The sequence below is a fragment of the Podarcis tiliguerta genome (genome assembly GCF_965153285.1).
Source record: "Podarcis tiliguerta genome assembly, chromosome: 3".
NCBI classification, from domain to species: domain Eukaryota; kingdom Metazoa; phylum Chordata; class Lepidosauria; order Squamata; family Lacertidae; genus Podarcis; species Podarcis tiliguerta.
In genome coordinates, this window is record NC_139536.1 from 85630869 (window position 1) to 85648717 (window position 17849).

The window sequence follows — 17849 nt, forward strand, 5'->3', positions numbered from 1 at the left end:
GGCAGGGATGAGCAGTGGGCAGAGCATTGGCATTGTATATCTGAGCCCTCTTCAGCTATGAACATCACTAGGCGGCATTAGGGCCACTTGGTTTCAGCTTAATGGTCAAAGAATGTGTTATATTAAATTAATATGTCATATTATATTAAATATTTACCATTTTCTGAATAGCAGCCACTTGTGCCAAGGCCATGGTGATTGGTGAGGGTTTTAAAATACTCTGTCCTGTGCCACAGTCCCCCACTACCCACAAAAAACTGCTCCCTTCCCACCACTATTTTTTATGAGAGAGAAACTGCTATTGGTGACCATTACGAATGGAGTAGGGATCTGTTCTAAATGGATTTGTGCACAAAATTTAGTGGTTCTGACCCAGTTATGCTTTGCCTGCATCTGGCCATCTCTTGAATTGCATACCTGCTAATGTCTGAGTTGCTCGCGCAAAATCACATAGCGGGGGAAAAGATTGCACATATAATTTGTATGAAACCCACTATGCAAAAGCTTAGGTGAAGTCAAAATGGCACCTGCATCCAAAAATCAACGGATACCCCCATCCCCACCTCAAGAACCTTTGTGTCCAGTTGGGTGACAATACCTCAAGAGGAGGTCAAATCTATGTCCAAAACCATGCAAATTGATGTTTCGGCCCACCATCTTGATCCAAAATGGTGCCTGGCACCCAAATGTCAGCATAGACTCCCATCCCTACCTCAGGAATCCTTGTGCAGAGTTAGGTGACACTATCTTGAGAGGCAGTTGAACCTATGCCAAAAAAGCAGGCCAAGTCACCCCAAAGACACAGTTTGGTCCACCATCCTGATTCAAAATGGTGGCCAGCATCCAAACTTCAATGAAGAGTGCCATCCCAACCCTGGGAACTCTCATGTCAAGTTTGGCAATGATATCTCAAGACGTGTGCGAATGGAAAGATAACAAACAGACAACTTTCCAAAATATGTAGCGGATACAGGCCCATCCTGACAAGCTGTAGTGATGTGAAGATTCAAGGTGAATGGATTAAATATATAAAGTATCAGCATACATTTATTAGAATCGACTGAAATGTCACGAAGTCAGGAGAAAGCTTTCATGTTCTCCACAAATCTACATCAGGCAGGTTTTGGACACCCACCCCTAAAGGGGAAAAGTAGAGGTGGTGCTGATGTTTTACCCCCCCCCCCAAAAAAAAAACCCACACACCTTCTGTTCTAAACATGGTGCAAAGGTAGAATCATGTGGTCATGCAAACATAACTAGATTAGCCACACCAGATTGGTTTAAGGCTGTGTTAAGGGCTATTTGGACCAACTGCTACAAAATCTAGTAGCTACTTGGCCCTGTAAAAAAACCAGAGAGATATTCCTATAGAAAAGATGGGAACTTTGCTGGCTGGGGCTGATGGGAGTTTTAGTCCAATACCATTTGGAGGGCATTATGTTGGCTATTCCTGTTGTAGGCTATGCTGGAGCTGATCAGCATGGAAGTGGCAAACAGGCAAGAAAAAGTCTCTGTGGGGAGAAGGGAGGAAGATACATGCCAAAGAAAAAGGAACAGATGCTGCATTTGAACAGAAACCTGGCAGGCCAAATCCTGGCATAGAGGAAACGTCAAGAGATGAGGCTCTGGTGAGCATCCCTGCTGATGCCAGGCCAAGGGACGCCTGCAAACAAACCTTCCTTCATCTTAGAAAGCCTTTCTGAACCCTCCCACTCTTTTCACAGTCTCACTTGTTGTTATGACAGCGAATTGGGGAGCAGGAGTTTGATTGCTGGGATTTTAACAGTTCCAGGCTTGCATTATTTATGGGTTTGAGAGTCGGGTTACCATGTGGGTGGTGTTAACATTAGCGGCCTATCAACATATTAATAAATACGAAGCGTAATTATACAAACTGCACAGAAAATGTGTCTTCACGCCAAGGAAAAGTACAAAAAAATAACGAGGCGTACGTGCAGCAATTGTGGCGGGGGGTGGGGAGAGCGAAGCAAGCAGTTTATAAACTGATTGGCTTTTGGTTTCTGGTTGAGTGGGAAATATATGGTGTTTTGAGCTTCATATCTCATGGGCTAGCTTACATGGTTCAGTAGTCACTTCCAAGGTCGCAAAGTTCCACCTGATTTACTAAATGTTACTTACTTGAGATGCTGGTAGTGCATGCTGCATGCTTATTTATGTCTTCATAAGTATACAGTTATAGCCATCCGTTCCCCAATACATGTCTGAAGTAACAGAGAGAAATTAAAAACATCACTCATGCAGTATCCAAAGTGGCCATTTTGGTCACTGAGGAAACGGCTTTCATTTAGAATGCCAGAGAGAAATGCAGGGATCAGCAGAAGGCAGAAACAGAATGGCGAGTGTCTTGTTGGTACAAAAGGGGAGCCCTGAATTATTGTTTTTACATCTCCACAGTGTGTAAGAAGATCAATATGGCATTCTCCGCAGCCTTCTTTCCAAGGCAATTTAGAAATCTTATGAATTTAGGGTCTTTTTATAAGCCCGCGTCCTGATCCACTAAGATTTGTGGAAGGCATTTGTGTCGATGGGGGCTCCAACAAAAACTGCCTCAATTTTATTCAGTGCTGAGAAGTAAAGGATGCAGCAGGCTTTATAGAAATAAAACCTCCTCCTTGGGTGTGGGTTCTGTGTGAGCATTATGCACCCTGCGGTCTTTGGATCAGGGCTCTAGAGCATTGTGTCTCTGTTCCAATCCTTTCTTCAGAATGGTCACTTATTTAGATATTTTATTCATTCCCTCTCAATGGTAACATTTAAAATCAACCGCCCCAAAGGTACACTGGACAAAAATGCCTCCTATTGCTTTAACCAAAATTGACACCAAAAGACCATTCAAAGAAGAATGGCTTAGGGCTTAGGATATTTTGGAGCCATGCTGAGGTTCGGCTTTCAGCTAACTCCAAAAAAACTCCCAGAAATCACTGACCCACAGGCCTTATTAAGCCCAGCACGGGTCCCAATTTGGTCCACTAGGCTGTTTTTATAAAATGAAACATGTCTACTTGCCCTGGTGTGATGTCAGGTGAGCAGCAGATAAGGACATGCCTGCAAAGGAATAAACAGGAGCATAAAGGGCGTGCTCAATTATTCCCTCGCAAACAGAGCTTGCTGAGCAGCAGAGTGGCCCTGAAGGTAAGCCCTGCTGGAAGAGGCTGCCCTAAGCAATTCCCCGCTGAAAGCTGATAGGTCAGCAAGCACTGCTTTGCCCATTTGGGGGCACAGTTGGATTCCATCTCTGCCTGCAAGCTAACTTCAAAGAAGCTCAATGTAACTGCTGATCAGTTGATCCAGTGAGTCCCTCTAAACTTTGACCAATGGGTGGGGGACACCCACCTGTCAATCACCCGATGACATTATTCCCTTTTTCAGAGGAAGGAATTCCACGGCTGTAGAGCAGTCGCTGAGGGTGACTTTCTCTGTATGGTTATATCATGGGAACTTCATGCACAGAAAAATGTTCTTGGTGGATGTTAAGGAGTTTGCGATATAAGGGGTCAGGCACCCACTAAGATATGGAGAACAGCAGGATCACACTGCTACCTGCTGCAATCACAACTACTTGAGGTTAACTCATGCAATCCAGGCCACACCAGAGAGCTGATACCCTGCATAATATTAATGGTTTACTCAAAAGAAAAAAAACAAAACAAAACACAACCCTGGACACAGTGGCGTAGTGTGGGTTGCTGGCACCCAGGACGGACAAGCTGCTGATGCCACTGGAGCACCCCCTAAATGGACCCAAGCAGAGCCACACTGTGCCTCCCCCCTGCCCATGCAAGGGGGAGCCCAGCCAGCCGATGCAGCCTTTGGCAGGTGAATCTTCCTGATGCCTGCAGAGAGGAGCGTCGGGCTGTGCAGCACTGGGGTGACCCCTTGCCTGCTTCCCTCCAGCTGTGCCTACTCACTATGGGCATTGGCTGCTCTGCCACCTGCACTGGGGCAGGGATCCACACAGAAGCCAGCATCTATGTGGGGGCACCTAGTTGTGCCCCCTCAGAATTTTGCGCACAGGGCTATGGTCCCCCTGCCCTCCCCACACTATGCCATTGCCTGTACAAAAAGCTAGAACATAAATAAATAAAGGAGACACATTTACCAGATATTTATGCTCTATCTAGAGGGTTTTCAAAAATCATGTACCAAAAAAAAAAGTATGGCAGTGCCAGTATGTTTGCGTCAGTTGCTGGTTTGGTCCTGTTTGTTAAATTCTGTGGACATAGTTTTAAATCTGTATATGCCAAAAGAAACCTGATCCGTGCAGCCTGAAATAAAGACACTCTGAAGGCAAGTAAGACAGATACTGAGATTTGGTAGCTTGCCCCCTCACATTTACATTGCTGGAGCAGACTGGGACATAAAGCCTTCTTAATCTCGTGTGGGGAGACATGCATGTTCTGTACAGGATACTTTACAATGCAAGGCCAGTAATGTGAAATCCTACCCTGCGCATTAAATCCACGAATTACAATGTTCATTATTGGGATCATTCTCACTGTGTTCAGCGTTTGGCTTAGTAGTGTACTCTGAATGTGGCAGTGGTGGAAGGATAAAAACAGCCCATATGCTGACGTTTATACTTCTGTATCATATAAACCAGTTCAGTGGAGCTGACCAAAGAGGCAGGATTTCTTCAGGTGCAAAATTATCCAATAAATCAGAGGCTTCATGCGGAGATGTGCTAAGCATCCCTAATCATCCCCACTGAGGTCATTGGGAGGAGAAGGTCCTCAGAAGCCTGAGCCCAAAGAAGTTTAGCAGGTATTTGGAAAACGGGGGGGGGGGGGGGGGGAGAAACGGCTGGCGGTCACGCTAAAGCATGGGTAGCTAGCCTGTGGCCTTGCAGATACTGTACCCCAGCTCCCATCAATTAGCAAGGGAAACTCCAGGAGGCTCCAGGAGGGAAGCAGAATTAGCCAATCAGATGGGTTTCATTGTGTAAATAATGTATATAAAAGCCTGAGGTTTGGGGGGGCAATTTAAACACTGTTTTACAAGCTGCAATAAAGAGCATGAAATCACTATAGGACTCTGAGTATATTTCAGTTCCAGAAGTCCATTCAGCTCCAAAACGTTTGGAAACCAAGGTGCGCCTTTGGCTGCAGGAAGCTCCTGCAGCCAATCATAGCTGCAGAACCCATATCAGACGTTCGGGTTCCAAAGAATGTTCTCAAACCGGAACACTCACTTCTGGGTTTGTGGCATCCGAGAGCCAAAATGCTCGATTTGCAAGGCGTTCGACTTTGGAGGTACAACTGTATTCAAAAAGGGCCTTAAACTTGATCTGGCTAGTTATACACCAATTAGTTTGCTACCTATAATTAGCAAATTATATGCAAAGCAGGATTTAGACAAGGCAGATAAACTAGAGACCATTGCTTTGTACTAGCCCATTTTATAGATACGTATGTTAAGAAATCAGATGGTGTGCTATAGGGAGTTAAGCAAGGTCGTATCCTAACTCCTGCACTGTTTAATTTATATATAAATTATATTGTCCAGAGTTTAACATCTCCAGAGTATCATGCCCCTAAATTGGCCACAAAAACCATCTGTATATTATTATACACAGATGATGTGGTACTTCTATCTCAAAGAAAAGTGGGTCTAAAAAGATTGATGAGGGCATTCTCAGGATACTGCCAAAGAGAACAGCTGTCTGTGAATTACAAGAAAACTAAAGTCATTGTGTTTTCAAGAAACTATAGGCCCATAGATGGTGTATGGATCAGTTGATCAAACAAGTTAAAGTCTTTAAATACCTCGGCCTTATTTTTCAGTCAGCAGGGTCATGGGGAGCACATCAGAAATATGTGAAGGAAAATGCGTCTCAAAGCGCCAGAATTCTGATGTGCTTTTTCCATACAAAATGGGGCAATCACATACCATCAGCACTTGAAGTGTTTAAAGCTAAACTCCTAGCACAGAAGCTGCTCAGTCTAAGTTTCTAAGGCAATTTTTTTTCTGTTCCATCCTGTGTTCCAAATGCTTCATTGCACTTGGAGACTAATCTCCCCTCTGTTGAATTACAGATTTGGTGTAGGACATTTAATTATTGGTTTCGGCTAAATTTAAACGCCACTGGTCCACTACCCTTAGTATCGCAACATTGTCATGAGTGCGCTTAAACTAAAATTGTCAACCAAAAGCTTTACTTTTCTGGTTTATCACCACAACAGTTATTAACACTGGGCTTCAGTAAAGCAAATAATTTAATTAGACAACACCTATACGATATTGAGTGACATAATAATTTGGCCACGATAAGGAATTTTTTGCCATGGTATGATTATTTTCCACCTAGTCATTTTGACACTTTGGCACCCTATTTGCAAAATTTAACAATTCCAAAATACAGACGCACTTTCACTTATGCAAGATTAAATTTACTGCCTTCAGCTGTACTTGAGGGTTGATGTAAAAAAAATCCGCTGGAAAAACGGTTATGTCCATGTAGAGATGGCAGTATTGAGTTAGTAGCTCATGTGCTTCTAGCTTGCACTCTTTATAAAGATTTGAGGAGTGAGGTTATTACCCCTCTACAACTATCCATACCAGGTCACTCAGCCATTTGTACTGTGTCCTTTCTCCTAGCAGATCAAGATAATCAGGTGACAGCAAAAACTGCAAAAATCTTTAGCAGGGCAATTAAAATAAGATCTATTATTTGATTATTGATGTGAACCTCCATAATGTATTTTGCATAGCTAAATTTTTACCGCTGTCTTCAGTGCATTGTCTTTTATTTTATTGCTATGGATAGTGGCTGATGCAAATAAAGATTCTTCTGATTCTGAAGCTGAAAGCTATAGTCCCATCAACATCTGGAGGGCCACAGCTTCCCAACTGTAAAGCAAGGCAAACGGCTTTAGAAAAGAGCTTGTGTTCATGAGACACAGCAGTAAAAGTACTTTGGAAAAAAGCCTGGCAAGAGCATAGCAACAGGCAGCAGACTCTTTCTAATGAGCCTCAGCTGCAGAACGAAACCATATCTGAAATATGCATGGTGGTTCAGTCTGCGGAAAACACAGTTACAGCATCTCACGCAACTAAGCTGCCTGTGCCAGGCAATACAGGTGGGATCTTCTAATCTTCGTCATGTGCTGGTGGTTGTGGTATGAACACCACAAATAATATATGGAAGAGATGGGAAGAGCCCTCTAGTTTCACTAAAACACATGCATTTCCCCCAACTCCAAACAAACAAACAAACAAACCACAATCAAGTTTGACAACTTGGTTGTTTAAATATATACATATATACCCAGATACTTGGTCTGGGAAAGGTCTGTCCCATGAGAGCTTACTGGACTATGGCAGGGTTTTCTGAGCTCTACCATTTCCAAAAGCTTTGCCCAACATTGTGGGCTATGCCAGACATGAACAAAAGCTTCATCTGCTACGATGGCATGGCAGTATCATCCTCTGTCGATATGCATTTAACCTATGACACCAAAAGAATTCTCTGGACCTGTAACTGATGCTGCCAGATTCAGGATGGTCTGCAAGTGGAACAGCTAATCAGTCACCAGATTTCACTCTGAATGCCTTTTGGCAACAAATACTTTTGTTGCTCCCCGCACTTCACTAGTCTGCATTCTTATTTTCTTTCACAGTGAGCTTTTTCTCCATAGAGCTTACAAAATGAAGCAAGCTTTGAATTTCATCCCTATTCAGGAAACTGAATACTTTATGGAATGAGTGTCTCCAAGAGAGACAAAATGAGATTTTTACTCCACACAACAAGCTTGTACCAATTTGCTCCTGAAAAGTATTTTCCAACCAAGGAATCAAAGCAGTGCATTAAAAAAACCAAAACCCACCACCCCAACAACAACCCCACTATTCTGCTGCCTGAATTCCAGTAGGGTTAATCAAAACAATTCTTGCATCTAGCTGTTCTGCGCACTTTTCTTCCAGCGAGCCTTTAAAACTGCATTCCTCCTTGCTAACCATTGTAGAGGACACTTTTTTCTTCCTTTTTTAAAAAAAATCACAATGCGGCTTGAATCCTTTCTTTGTTCCATTTTACGAGAGTGAGGCTTTGGCAAGGTTCCTCAGTGCTGACACTGCCTTCAGGTGCTTCAGAAATTGAATCTGTGTTCAGCATGATGCCTCAAAGGAGGTTACAACAGCAACAATGGATAACATCCAGACAAATACACAGAATGTCAAGATAATTTTCATCTGTTGTAACTGGGGGAATTGACAACCAAGATTGGCACTAGACAGCATTTGCTCTCGGGAGGGTTGTTTGGACTGCTATGTAATACAGTGGGCAACAATGGAAGCAGGCGATGGGGCAGAATTCCACTGCCGTATCATTTGTACTGGCTTTGAAGGCAGTGTAATGAAGCACAGTGGGATTGTTTCTGCTCTCACAAGTCCTAAAATAGTGCCTCTCATAATAATTTCTCACACAACTGGGAAGAGGAGCACCGCTTTTCTTTCTAACAATTGTTTGTGTGGTTTTCAAGCACTGGTGACTCTTGTTACTCTACAAAGAACTTGGTGAAAGTAGGGGTGTTGGAGAAATCTGATGGAAATAGAAACAGGAGTGGATATTGTTCACCTATTCATTCCATGTCTAGAACAGAAATCAACAATTCATTTGCTGCTGCTGTTTTCAGTCAAGCTGCAGAGGAACGGAAACAGCGCTGCAAGCAAGAAATATGGGGCAGAATGGAAATGAATGCCTGCTTACACCCCCGGTTGAAAGTAAATGGAGAAGCTGTGGTTCCTGAAGCAAAGGCATAAGATGTTCATGCCTTTCGAAGGAACTCCAAAGGACATAAGCAATCAGCTCCTTAGCAAGTGTTGGCAATCGTGTTTAAGTGAGAGTTGTTTCAATAACTGGCTTTTGGACATTTATCAGATGTGGCAGCAGTGTTGATCAGAAGTGGCACTTCTTCCATTATCACTTCCAGTTTTCATGTCAAAGAGAAAGAGGAATAAATCTCCTGCTCCAAACCCTGCATTTATTCTGCACAAGGGAGAGCACACCACTTGCCAAGGGGCTATATGTCTGACCCCCTTTGCATGAGTCTTGGGGATGATGCAGGAAGAATAACTTATCAGTATTATTTCTGTTTCTTCTTCTTATGCATCAGTGTTTCTTCAGTTGTTGTAGTCTTCCCCCAGCCACCCACCCACCCACCCACACCCTCAGGAATAAAGACACAATATGGTTATGGGAGATTAAGGAATAATTGTTTTAGTAACAGCAAATCAGATAAAAGCCAACACTGTGGTACAGGCAGTGCAACTGGGGCTGGTAGGTGCAAGTTGTCCACTGGTCCCTACCAAAGGCAAAGCTACCTCACTCAGGGCGCAGGCAAGCCAATTGGCTTAACCATGTTCCTGTTTCTGAAGAGGAGCTGAGGGGGCATCATGGACTCCATCCCCATTGGTTGGTGTTCAGTGAGGTATGCCCATTGGAAACAAAAGATCACCTCCTTGCAACTTCAACTTGAACCAGCCAGCAATGGCGTGGCCATCCCTCACCTTGTAGGAGCCTCAATATGTTTGCCATTAAATTTAACATCCCTATTATTTCCTGTCCATCCTTCCCACAAGCCATGACCATTGCCAATCAGCCAAATAATGCAGTCTACAATACAGACAGAAGTATAAAATGCCTATTAGACAGGAAAGAGTTTGTGGCTTTGATTCTTTTCTCTTTTTTTGAGGGGGGAGGAGGGATTAAAAACTATTCTTGACATTTTCCTTGGGTGTGGAGCTCTACTGGATCAGATTCCACTGAGCAGAAACATTTATAGAGAATCAAACCACAGAGGTGACTCATAGTTCACCATGCAGCTTACACCTTGCAGGACATGATTTGTTCTCATCTTAATATACTTTCCTATTTTTATAAATTAAATTTCCTCCAATTCTAACTCACCATTAGGATTGAAATCTAGACTATATATTACTTGCACCCTTGGAGATTTTGCTGAACTGATTCTGATTGTATGCATCTCAGATTCTTCAGCCATTTTAATCAAAAAGTGTTTGCTTACATTGTTTCAAGTGCACTTTCTGATTTACCCACAAAAAAGATTATGCATTAACTGAGAAATAAGGTTATCCAGTATTTATGCCCTGTGTAAACGTATCATAGAACCATCCAATTAGCCACTGTATGCAGCTAGCATAATAAGGCAATTTAATGTTTGGCATTTCTAAAGCTCCCTTTTTTTCCTCATGGTACATTAGAGGTTCTTTATTACGAAGCCCTTTCTTCACTCAAATCACATTTATAAATAACTGCTGCAACACTCGCAGTTGGGCATTGGTAATGTTTGAGATAACTTTTTTTTAAATGGTAATTGTGAGAGTATTGTCTTTTCAGATGCAGACAACAAAAGCTAGATTTAATTTCTGCCATCTTCCCTTCCAAAGTTTCACTTTGTTGTACAATTTTTCATCACAGCCTTTACATCATGCAAGAGGTTTGTTCCTTCTTCTAATTAATTTTTAACGTGCTGTCTCTTCCAGTTTTGGACATTTGCCTCACCTCCCCCCCCCCCCATTTTATTTCTCTTCATTCTGAACCCTGCTACTCAACCAGACAAAATCAGTTCATTTCCCAACACACCTTGATTAAATTCACAGGCCTGAATGTTTAAAGTACTTATACATCGCCTGCTTTATTTGGAAAAAAAGTACGCAAGGCAACTTCCAATAAGGATAAAACAATAAAGATATGAAACATTAAAACCCAATGAAATACAAAACAGAAAATCAATAAAACATCAGGAATACATGGTGTAAAGCAACAATATATACCTAACAGAAAAGCAAAGCAATCTAGATCCATGTCACTGTTCATTAAAGCATAGACCAGGTGGGGAAAAACCCAGACATACCTTTCCAGACATACCCTGGAAAGCATGCTCACTAGGGATTTTCTCTGGGCTTTGGTGCAGCTTGTGTATTGATAGCTTGATAGCTGAAGGTGCTTTCTTATTAAAGACTTTTTAATGGCTAGTGGCAACAGTACTAGAATTTAAGGCAACTGTTCCATTATTTTGGCTAGAAAAGAGATACAACTGGGATTTTGCAGCTGGCTGTGGCGCTGTGGGTTAAACCACAGAGCTTAGGACTTGCCGATCAGAAGGTCGGCAGTTCGAATCCCCGTGACGGGGTGAGCGCCCGTTGCTCAGTCCATGCTCCTGCCAACCTAGCAGTTCGAATGCACATCAAAGTGCAAGTAGATAAATAGGTACTGCTCCGGCGGGAAGGTAAACGGCGTTTCCATGTGTTGCTCTGGTTTGCCAGAAGCGGCTTAGTCATGCTGGCCACATAACCCGGAAGCTGTATGCCGGCTCCCTCGGCCAACAAAGTGAGATGAGCGCCGCAACCCCAGAGTCGGCCACGACTGGACCTAATGGTCAGGGGTCCCTTTACCTTTACCTTTAGCATGAAATATGGTGTTGGTGTGTGGGCTTGACTGCTGTTGCATTTGGGAGACCGATTCTGCTCCCAGCTTACTTCTCTTCAGGGTGTATATCTGATAAATGAACAGATATTAGGGGGTGTGCAATGGCTCTTTCTGTGGGGGCTGAATAACAAGGTGAATCAAAAAAAACATAGATGCAGATACAGGTGCAGAAACGAGGTGAATCTTAGGGCCCATGCAGATACTCAAAGGTAAAACTAAACACCTTAAGTGTGCAATATTTTCTCTACAAAAGCCCTGCAATGCTTGCCCATGGGATTTCTTACTGTTCAGGCAAGTGAGGAGCAGAAAACGATACATTTGCCAGCTGTCCATGGGCTGCAATAGCTGGAGGGAGACAGTAAGTGGAGATGCTGGACTGAGGAGAGTATTTTGGGACCAGTCTGCCTAAAGAGCCGTAATGCACATGCTACAACTCGTGCGGGAAGGAGCTTAGTCTCAGGGAAAGCCAGCAGGGTGATTTCTGTTTAACAAGTATACCACCCATACCCTTATCTTCTCTGTGTAAGGCATGAGCTTTTTGTAAGCTCTCGCCACAGTATTTCTTACAACTTTAGAAAACACAGACAGCTCCACTGCTGAAGAAAATGTAGCTAAAGAAAGCAGCCTGTTTTAGACCTGGTTTTTTGTTTTTGTTTTGGCAAGGATATCAAAAGATTGGAGCAAAGGGAATATAGGGCTTTCCTTTGAACTGTCTCAGGACAATGAATGGATTTCTTTTGAAATCAATGTTTTTGATTTTCCGCTTCTCGTTCCATTTAAAAAGATCACATTCTTTTAATTCTCAAAAACCAATTGCCAGGTAATATTTTTCTGCATCACTGCTACTTACAAATAACTATTTTATTTTTCCATTAGCAGAAAGTTTCAGGTTAAGTTGGAAAATGCCAGTAAATTCTCCGAACCAAAGTCATCCCATCAGCTGTTGAGTGTATATGTTTGAACGCAGCTGGATTTATTACTGCTGAATTAGCTGCACAAATATTTTAAATGGGCTTTTGTGAGGATATGATGCACACCCACATATAAATGCATATGTTAGTGAAAATAACATAAAGGCATGCATTATATTAGGGGAAATTACTTTGCAAAATGTGCATTTTAGGCAAAATTGCATATTGAAATTTATAGGAGATTAAAAATAATAAGTCTCAGAGTGATGTAGAAATACGGAGAATTGAATTTATTTGAATTAGAGAAAAGGAGGTAAACTGAAAGTGAAATCGACATATTTGCCTACCCCATCTAGAAGAAACCTTAAGCACCTATTCCATCCTTATACCTACTCCATGCTGAACTGCATTCACAGTAAAGCTTTGACAATATCTTCTCATATCTTGTTTTGTGTCATCCTGGCTAGTGCATATGTCACTTTCTTCATGGGAGCTAAATTATGTTTTGCCTTAACATACTAATTGTGCATTTTTCTTACCTATATATGAACACAAACTATTTCAAACTGTGAAACAACGCCATCTAACCTTGTTAGCAATTTATCAGATAACCTGTTTTCTCGCAGGCCGACCATGCAGTCCTTAAGGCCATGAAGTTCTTGCCTCCCACCAATCTGGCAATACAACATTCAGTGTTAAACTCAAATTGGCCCATGGCAAAACTATTTAATGGATCACAGAAATCAATGGAGTTTTCACCTGAATTAAAATTGGCCCTCAGAGTAAAATCTGCATGGCATTATGGTCTAGACTAGACTATTAGTGCCATGGCTGCCACAGTGCCAATCAACCTCTTGGAAATATTAACTTTTTATTTCAAAATCAGGTAAGAGGATTTAATGGAATTCTCACAGTACATTCTAATATTTTACAGCACCTGGAAACTTCATTCAATGTTAGTGCAGTTTTTACTACTCTCCATTTATGCAACTATAGCCGCAAATTTGTTTTACTTTGGCTGATGACACCCCCAACTTATGTTCTCAAAAATGCAATTTGCTACTAAAAGACAAAAGAATTAACAATAGCTACATGGATTGGTCATCTTTAGATGCGGCATGCCTCCAGTTATCAAATGTTGGAAACAACATCCGAGGGTGATTTCTTCTTCTTCCCTGACATGATCATCAATCCTTTTTAACAGCATCATAAATAAAACAATAAATAAAACTATAAAAGGGACTTGGGTGGCGCTGTGGGTTAAACCACAGAGCCTAGGACTTGCCGATCAGAAGGTTGGCGGTTCGAATCCGTGCGACGGGGTGAGCTCCCGTTGCTCGATCCCTGCTCCTGCCAACCTAGCAGTTCAAAAGCACGTCAAAGTGCTAGTAGATAAATAGGTACCGCTCCGGCGGGAAGGTAAATGGCATTTCCGTGCGCTGCTCTGGTTCGCCAGAAGCGGCTTAGTCATTCTGGCCACATGACACGGAAGCTGTACGCCAGCTCCCTCGGCCAATAATGAGCGCCGCAACCCCAGAGTCGTCCGCGACTGGACCTAATGGTCAGGGGTCCCTTTACCTTTACCTAAATAAAACAATATGAACCACTGCAAAATTTAAAACAGCTAAAAAGTAATTCCCAATATATTGTGGGTCTTTGGCCACAATAAAGAATTGTTCTTGTAATTCCCAATATATATGATCGCATGCTTCATTAAAATAAGACTGTGTAGACACCATACATTTAAAGCACATTTAAAGCACATTTCCTCCTCCAAAGGATCCTGGTTTACCCCGCACAGAGCTACACTTTCTAGCACCCTTAACTACAGTACCCAGGTTTCTTTGGGGGGAAATGTGCTTTAAATGTATAGTGTGTATTCAGCCCTTTATAACATATGGGACAAATGCACATTACAAATGGCATTCCTGCTGTGCTCCGCCACAGTAGTGAGCCTTATAAGGGCAACTAGTTGGCCACTTTTCAGCTGGGAAAGCCAGATTAAATGGGCCTTCAGTCTGTTCCAGCAATGCAATGTTGCATTCCTACTAAACTTCCCACTTTTACTTTTCTTAACCTGTTGGGACAGCTACTATTTTCATCACCCTCCCTTTTTGCTTTTTTCCAGACGTGCCACTGTAGATGCAGATATGTCAAGAGCTGGGTTAAATGACTTGACTTGTGTCAAGAGAGGGCTTGTTTCATTTCCTAGATGTCAGGACAAATGGTGTCTAAAAAATGGACTCTCTGCCTACAATGCTACTCCAATGGCTGCATAAGAAAAAAAATTACACCTGAGGGCAAGACCTTGGCATTCTTTAACACAGCTCCTGATCTGAAATCTAGACGAAGGAGCTATTTGCCAAAATTACTCTCTTGAAGTGGAAGATAAGTACTACGCCCTTTGGTCAAGAAGAAATTGTTAAACCATTACATGGAGGCTTAAAATCTCCATCATACCAAATAATGAGCAACTGGGTGTGTTTTAAGACTGTGAATTCATGCAAAACAGTATTAAACCCGAGCTAAGATTTGCAACAGTTACATATGATTTGGCTGTGTAGCATTTTATGCAGATGGTTTGTCGGTTGAACAATGTTTGCTGGTGATGCTATATACGATTGCTTTTAGCAACAAGCTGCAAATTAACACTAATAATAAGCTCACACAATCTTGGTCAGTAGCAGGAGCTTTCTGTCACACTGGGTCTATTATTATTTATCACCTGACAACAGGAATCAAAGGTAGAACTGCACATTCAATGCCAGACCTGGTGTTGGTGTCCAGGTCTCCATCAAATATAAGAAGAGCCCTGCTATTTACCACTGTTGTTAGCTAGAAGCCCCAAAACCAGGCATGATGACAGCAGCTCTCTCCCATGATTGTTCCCTAAAGATGTATGCTGCCTCTGAGCTTTGGGTTAGGCCATAGCTACCGGGACCAGTACCTGCTAACATCCTCCATGAATTTGCCTAGCACTGTTTAAAAGCCGCCTAAGCTTGTGACTGTGACACTCAGCTGTGCTTCTGTGGCTTGCTGGGAAGTAGATGGAGAGGCAGCAGTGAGGTTAGGTCAGTGCAGATGTGGTGCCCTTGCCAGTGTTTGCACTGTGCCTCCCTTGCCCATGCTGCCGCCTTGTCCCTACCTGCTACCTTCCAGTAACCACCAGTGATGCAACTGACTGGAGGTCAGGTGAGCACCACCACCACACCATGCCGTCTGCTACTGTTTGGAGGGCTTGTGAGGAATGACAGTAAGTAGGAAGAGATTCAGACCCTATCACCTTGTCAGGAGTCTGATGGTATCCACTCAGTCAGAGTTAGCAGAGGCATTTTCTGATTTATTTATTTTTATAGTAGGTGAGTGTTCCATGTTTAAGGGACCATCAGCATTTCATAAATAGAGTCTCCCCCCCTTTTTTTTGCTTTAGAAATCAGCAGCTGGATACCAAATCTGCTGTACCAACACCCCAACCCATATGTTATCTGGGCACCAAGTTATTAATACAGAGACAGAAGAGGGCTTGGGTGAATTGGCCTAAGTGGTAATACGATTTGGCCACATGCTGTTTGAGCGGCAGAGAGCTAACTCATGTTCATCATTGCCTGCAGGTCCTTTCTGAAAGTGGAGTTATGGTAAAGCTAGCTGCCACTCAAGGTTCTATAGAAAAGCTTCTTGTAGCACCTTATTAAATACCAGTACTTAGATTCATAATGAGCTCATTTTTCTCTCACACAGATATATTATTAAGGGCTAAAAAGGACCACGGTTTTCATTTTCCTTCTTCTTGGATTAGAATTTGTTGTCAAGACAAATTCCTTACTAGTTTAAATCGACCATTTGCCTCACTGGATAGGCTACTAACCATTGCTTTGATGTACTCTTTGGTTATCTTACATCTGGCACTGAAGTTTAAGTGGCTGGACTTCCCTGGTGTTTGTGAGCATGTATATATACACTGTTTCTAAGCTGCCTTTCCATAGTTAAAACCATGCTCAAGATGGCTTACAACATCTAATATGTATATATATATATATATATGCACAAACTGAACAATTTCCACATAAATCAGAATAAAATCCAGTGTTATTTTTCTAGAAAAAGAGGTGCCAGAACTCACCACGACAATGGTGCCCACCGGAGAGGTGTCGGAACGGAATCTAAAATAAAAATACAAAAAAATAATATCAAATACAGCAACAACCCCCCACAAACAAAATGCCTCAAACAACACCTCAGCCCAAGAGTCTGTTCAGCAGCCTCAGCTTCTGTAGTTGGGTCAGTCGAGCACCCCACCCTCCCAGGCCAGGTGGAAAAAGGCAGACCTTTCATGTACTCCAGCCTGTCATAACTGGAGTCCACTATTTTTTTCAGGGTTTCAAGATTCCCCAAATCTCTCTACAAAATATTTTCATTAGAAACTTGCTTAGAAGTGTGTCCCAAATCTATCAGCATTAGTAGAATCTTATTTTCCTCACACACAAGAGCTTGTCCCAATAGATAGCTCGTTTTTCTAAAATATAGTTCACCCTGAAAATGAATAAAATACAATGCCTCATTTTCTTTCAATCTGTTTATATTTCTTCTATTAGTCTCCCTCTCCCTCCCCCCCTCAAAAAAATTACAATTCAGAGCCTCACCAGCATTGGATACAGTTCTATAGCTCTTTTCATGCGTTTTTGTTGTTTAAAATTAATCCTTCTTTGCTTCTAATAAGAGAAATAGCTAACAAAGGGCACTTTCAGCAAATTTATGAAAGGAATGCTAATGTTCACTTCAGTTGCCAGAAATGTCTTCAGCTCTTCTCTGAGTCCCAACACCGCACCATGTGGTTTCATGCTTGCTGTTTCTGTCCTTTCTCTAGGATCTGTCTGAATTTTGGCATCAAAGATGGATGCTGCACAGAGTCACGGGGTCAGATTTTTTGTCTCTTCAAACAGTCGCAGTCCCCCAAGGTTTGCGTTATCTTTTTGACTGCTTCCTTGAAATATTATGGTTGTGAGAGTAGTCAAAGCCAGAAATGTAATCCCAATTTTTCGCAATCATGCATCGCTGATAACAGCCTTGCAAATCAGATGTTTATGTATTATGCCCTAATCTCGTGATCACAGGCAATGTAGATGCCAGAGATAAGAGACTGCAAACTGTGGTAAACACCTGTTCAGGGAAATGGAATTCCCACCCCCCACCCCCAACAAATATGAACAACCTGCTTGACCAGAGGTGGCAACAGGACAAAAGAGTGTGTTTTCATCACAAAAAGTGAAGTTTTCCTCATGTCACTTTTAACTCCCTTAAACACTTCTGCTTGTATGTGACAGGGCTTTCCAGCCGCCTTTCTGCAGCAGCAACTCTCTGTGCCGTTGACTGTTTAATTCATAATATCCCAGCCTTCCTCCAAGTGTTTTCCCCGCTCCCTTGTAGCCTCACAGCAATCCTGTGAGGTGGGTTAGGGTGAGATGTGATGGGAG

The 17849-nt window shown here is 42.4% G+C and overlaps 1 long non-coding RNA gene across 1 annotated transcript in view; it reads right to left on the reverse strand.

Annotated features, from left to right (window-relative positions):
* Positions 1 to 17138, reverse strand: part of LOC310673485 — an 88549-nt gene extending 71411 nt beyond the window's left edge. The window contains exons 1-2 of the long non-coding RNA XR_014509066.1: positions 17019 to 17138; positions 16499 to 16538 (exon numbers count right to left, since the gene is read on the reverse strand). This is a non-coding gene — a long non-coding RNA (uncharacterized lncRNA). The remainder of the gene's footprint in view (positions 1 to 16498; positions 16539 to 17018) is intronic.
* Between the last annotated feature and the right edge of the window lie 711 nt (positions 17139 to 17849).